We start from the raw sequence: 6,157 nt of genomic DNA on the forward strand, positions 1-6,157 counted from the left end.
CTATCAACCTTAATTTACTTTGTGAATTTTCAGGTCACAAAATAATTCTTGAATGCAAATTTAAAACAAATGTTTGTTTAACTGAATATAATGCAGTATTTATACCAAATATTTATTGTTAGCAGTGGTGGAATGAAACTAAGTACATTTACTCAAGTACAATTTTGAGGTATGTGTACTTTACTTGAGTATTTCCATTTTATGTAACTTTATACTTCTACTCCACTACATTTACCTCACAACTTCAGTTACCTGCTACTTTTTATTGTAACTTGATCATTTTGAAATCATTGTGCATTTTTTTAATAAATTAAACAGAATATTAGGTAGTTAAAACAAGCTCTACCTTGACAACATGAAAATGCAGCTCATGTAAATGCATCAATCATAACAACAAGGTATATTAAAATAGAATACATAAAACAATCTTAGTGGAGCCATGCTGCATAACGAGTACTTGTACATTTGATACATTTTTATGGTGATATTTTGTACTATTACTGAAGTAAGATTTTTAAGGCAAGTTTTTTAATGAAGTAAAGGATCTGATACTTCCTCCACCGCTGATTGTTAGTCATTTTAACTGGATTATTCCCTCCCTGCCTGACTATAATAAGGAATTAATTGAGAATGAAAAGAAATCTCTGAGGAAGATGAAGTCAGCTCTCTGTGTAACACCAGATGCTTCTGCATCTTTTCTCCTCTACTATTACATTTGGCATCTTTCCTCTTAACTATCCAGGCATTTAGCTGACACTCTCATCCAGAGCCACTTACAATGAGTGCCTCAGGGGAGAGAGCTTAAATAGATTTAAACAGATACAATCTGCTTCTCTTCTGCTGTGAACACAAGTACTGTCTGACTGCTGCGTGCAACACTCAACACATTGTTAGCTGTCCACACTGAGTTTCATTCACACTTTTGCCATTTAGCTGAAGCTCTTGGCCAGAGTTACTCATAAGGAAGGCAAGAGTGAGAGTAAGTTTGCTTTCTTAGATGACTAACATTACAAAGCTGACATCAGTGTGAGGAGGCCAAGCAAATGAGGAGACGTGCTGCACAGATATGAAAGCTTGAACGTCCTTTATCAGGACAAAGCCTCCATGTTTTCTGTGGATATCAGGAATCTGCTGACAGCGTCCCGTCCTTGCACGTCCACATGAGGGCTGGAATATTTCAAATATTTGGGATATTTCATCTGTGCATGTTATGCTGTGATATAAAAGTCATATCTTATTTTGTGGAGACGCTGTATATCTCAAGCAGAGCTGTCGAGATTTCAGATTTTACAACATGATTGTCATGGCCAAAAGGAACTCACAATAATGATATTATCACAAAATCTATCTGACATTTGTTAGTCAGTTAAATTCATCTTTAGCTTTGTTTAATGTGCATTTTGTGTGTGTTTTTTTGGCAAATTCATATGATTTAAAATACATGTGTAGGGAGTTTGTTACATAACTGTACAAATAGAGCAGTTAAACTTAATGTATGGGTATTATTAACATGATATAATTATTTAATTTTGTTAATATCATGGTTATGGTCAAAACCGGTATATCACAGCATTCCTAATCTCCAGTATTTTTTTTTTTCAATGTCAATCACTTTGTCGTAAGAACATACCGGGAATTAATATATGACTTAATAATGGATAAATACTTATCTATAGTATTAATTATAGCCTGACTTATGCAAATATTTTTAGGCTAATATCAATATTGACATTGAAGAGTTTCGGTTTTCATGGTTTGGCTGATGTAATTTACTTACTCTATAATGAAAAACCATTATTTATTAGTTGATTGCTGTATGAAGGAATAATCTGGATCTGCAAAGTAACTAGTAAGTAAAGCTGTTACAGAAATGTAGTGGAGTAGAAGTATCATAAAATGAATAGTGAAGAAGTACCTCAAAGATTAACTTAAGTACAGTACTTGAGTAAATGTTTAGTTACCTGCTGTGAAAGATCATTTATTTAAAAAAAAACAGATAATATTCAGTAAATATCTGTAGAATAACAAAAGTTTTTTAAATTTTTTTTTACAAGTTTTCTTGTAAGAAAACCTTAATTTTACATTCATGTTTATTTTTTAAAATTATTATTATTATTATTATTATTATTATTATTATTATTTTTCAGAATTCACTCAAGGCCCTTAAATTGTACAATTAACATTTGTAATAAAAGTGATATCTTTTTTTTAAGGTATTTGCATGTAATGTAGGGAGAAAACAAGAAAAACCCTGTAAAATAAAACAGTACATTTCTAGAAAATAACTTTTTTAAAGGGTAGTTATTTGTGCGATCTTGAGCTTCATTCAAAACAAACCAATGGTGTGCAACACATCACTTAATGTGCAGCTCACTTTTGTATTTTATAAATTGTTCCTTATTCATATATTGCAAAATAATGCCTCGTTCAAATCTTCATTATGTTCCCAGGAGAAAACCCCAAATATATTCTCCATACATCAATGTCAGTTAACTTTCTGAAGACATATCGTCCTGTCAAGAAGCAGCGATATATCAAGCTGACAGTAAACTAATACTCTCACTCAGTGGTCAGGGGGGACGGGGTTGTGACCGAGGTGCAGGAGCAGGGAGAGGACACTGCAGTCTTCCTCTGTGTAACATTTCCTGTTATTCAGACAAATCACCAGCAGAACATGCTGACATGACTCTGGACGTCCTTCAGGCTCTGCAGGGCGTTGCTGCTCCTTTCAGCAGGTGGACTGGGTCTCCCTGCAGGGACATGCATACTGTTACGTTTTGAAAAGATATGCACTTTACCTGTCAAGAAAAAATCACATTGTCACAATCATTTCATGGAAAGATATTGTAATACAACTGTATGAGCAACAGTGTATATATTTTTCTTTAGATATTTACTGTATATCATTCATATCTTTTAAGAAATAATCTGTAAAATAACTTCCAGGTGTATACTGTTGGTGGTTAGTGCAAAGCTTTTTTACCTTTCTTTTGTGTAGGTCTCACAAAATGTGTCATATGTCAGCATACCTGCAGCTGTATGGAGGATCTCTGGGACACGTTGAAGTGTGAGTGTTGCCAAAGCATAAAAACACAATTTATGTAAATATTTGAAGAGCACAATAACAGTAATGTCAAGCTCACTGGAGCACATGTGACTGGTCGCCCCCTTTTATTTCCACTGGCTTTAAGGGTTCTGACCTGATTTTTTTTTTCAGTTTTTCAAGTGCCTGAAAACCCAGCATGCAATGCTGCAAGAGCCGGTTTGCATCTCTGAAAAGAGATTCTGCGAGGTGTGCTCTGAAAACAAAAATCCAATTCAAAGTGTTTTATTTCAACACTGCAAATATTAAAAGTACAAACAGGTTGAAACTTCAAGCTCTCCCTCAGAAAAGCTTAATTTCAATATTATAGTTGTTGGTGATTTGATCTAAACTGCGTGTTATCAGGATCAGAGCAAATATGTGTAAATATTTTGTTTGTTTATATTCCCATGTTTTGAATTTGTATGTGCTTTTGTTGGTTTCTTTCTTTCGTTTTGACGAATTTATTGAACAGTGTGTTATGTGTGGTTGTTTTATGCCTGTCAGTATGGATGGAGCAGTGTGGGTTATAGAAAGCATTAGGTAGAATAAATTGAGGCAGTTTTACTGATGAAGATGAATATGTTTATGTCATTCCTCATAGGCTTCTCCATCTTTATTCTGTGTTGTTTGGGGAAAAGCAGGAGAAAATCCCCCCTTTTTTCCCCCCTCCTCGGCTGATTGTCTGTTCCTTCCTTGGAGCCTCAGCAGCTAAATGTTTTCTGTCTGCGCCGCTCCATCAGCCTCTTTCCTTGAGGTAATCAGCCATTGTGTTGGTTATGCAACCTGTGTAATGTCACCTCAGGCCCTCTGTCTTTTCAATCTGTGTGCTTTCAGTGAGCAGCAGGAATGAAAACAAAAGATGTGATGGGTGATGCCAGAATGTGCAGATAGCAAACATACAGAAAAAACCCTGCGTCCTTCTGCATATCTCAAATATTCTGATGTGATGTGAATGTTTTGTGTTCCATTTTACAGCAGATGAAAGGCTGTCCTCAGGGCTCCGCTATTCTCACTTTGAACATCATTTTTGGTGTGTTCTTGTTGGTTGTTGACTGCCGTGCAGGCTGCAGATTTCTCTTGCTGTAGCTGAGGGTCTGTCTGTCAACATCAGTGTTGTGTCATGCTTTTAGTTTTAGTTTGACAGTGATTTTTTCGCAGCAATGCATCATGCAAGTCAGATCCACAGACATCACTAGTTATGATCAGAACTGTCTTTTACTGTGAAACAAACAAAAGCAAAACTACAATTTTGGCTTAGATGTCAGTGATTTTGCAGGCTAAACTGTTGAATATGTTATAGTTTTTATATAAAAACCAACAAGAACTTCAACCTGAACGATGGAACAGACAGTTTGTCAATACCACCAATAATGATAATTATAGTTGTAAAAAAGGCTGCAGTTTCTGTGAATTTAGGCTACAAAACCACTGACCTAGGTTTAGGGAAAAAAAACTTCCTGGTTAGGATTGAAGATTGAAGTTTAAACAGTAAATACATGTACGTGAATACTGGAAGTGAAGTAGTTACGAGGGTGACGTGAGACACAGAAGTTACATTATAAACGTAAATTACATAAAAAGTTGTTTACTTTTGTTTTCACATGGGACATGAACCCCGTTCTACAAGTCTACAATGTCATTTAGCAGACGCTTTTATCCAAAGCAATGCACATTTCAGAGTTAGTACGACACAAGCAGAGATATAGTCAAGAAACAACACAAGAGTAAGTGCCATGGGTGCACCATGGCACTTACTCTTGTGGTGTTATGGTGTGCAAAGTGCTTTTAGGCAGTGCGAGTGGTCAGTGCAAACTTCTTTTTTTCCCCTATAGTTGTCATCGGTGTAGATTAAGTGTGAAGGTGTCCAGGAAAAACTGTGCCAGTTACTATTTTGTAGGCAAGAGACAAGGTTTTGAATTTGATGTGGGCTGTGACTGGGAGCCAGTGCAGAGAGATGAGGAGCGGAGTGACATGTGCTCTCCTGGGCTGGTCGAAGACCAGACGCGCATGCCACGTTCTGGATCATCTACAGAATCTTGGTGGGGCAGCAGGGAGACCTGCCAGTAGAGAGTTGCAGTAGTCTAAACGGGATAACACAAGGGACTGAACCAGGAGTTGTGTCGATTGCTCAGCCAGGTAGGGTCTGATTTTTCTGATTTTGTACAGGGCGAATCGACACGATTGGGCAATTGTGGCCACATGAACCTTAAAGGTCAGTTGGTCATCAATCATGACATCAAAGTTCCGTGCAGAGTTTGAGGGCACAAGTTGCATAAATCCAAGCTGGATATTGATAGGCTGATATAAGGTGGGACACGCTGGGAACTTGAGCTGAAGGTAAAATGTTCTGTCATCCATGCGGAGAAATCAGCAAGGCAAGCGAGGATACGAGCTGAGACTGTGAGGTCATTTGGTGGGAATGACAGGAACAGCTGGGTATCATCTGCGTAACAGTGGTATGAAAAGCATGGATCGCAGATGATTGCGCTAAGTGAAGTGGTGTAAATTGAGAAGAGAAGGGGGCCTAGCACTGGTCTCTCCTGGTGAAAGTCTGCCGTTTGTTTGACCCATCCCCTTCTTAACCTCCCATTTAAACTGATGGTGGCGGACAACAGTCTAAAACGTAGATATGAGTTGGATTTTGCTGCCGGTACAAACGCCATATATTGGTGTTTTTGACGGCAGACCAGTCGCATAAGAACAGGACTGGATGTGTAGGAGGAACACCAGGGTTCACTGGGTTTCAAGTTACATCTATGAGCATCTTGAGGCCAACAGATTCACCTTTGTTAAACTCTTAATTATTCTTGGAAACTCTGTCAATAACATTTACAGCTCCTTGACCTACGACATTAACAGAATCAAGAAAGAAAAGTCCAGATATGAATCTAAAGTTGTCAGAAATGAATCTGTGTTTGAAGAGTTAGACATGGCAATAATGAAACTCTTTGCTCCATTAAAGCACAGCACTGTGTGAAGTATGAGATCCTTTGTGTCTTACTTACATATAAAAGCCTAATTAAATCATTGTCCCTAATTATATTATGTTGTTTCTCAGTCTGCTTTCTAACT

The sequence above is a fragment of the Centropristis striata genome, chromosome 8 (genome assembly GCF_030273125.1).
Source record: "Centropristis striata isolate RG_2023a ecotype Rhode Island chromosome 8, C.striata_1.0, whole genome shotgun sequence".
Lineage (NCBI taxonomy): Eukaryota > Metazoa > Chordata > Actinopteri > Perciformes > Serranidae > Centropristis > Centropristis striata.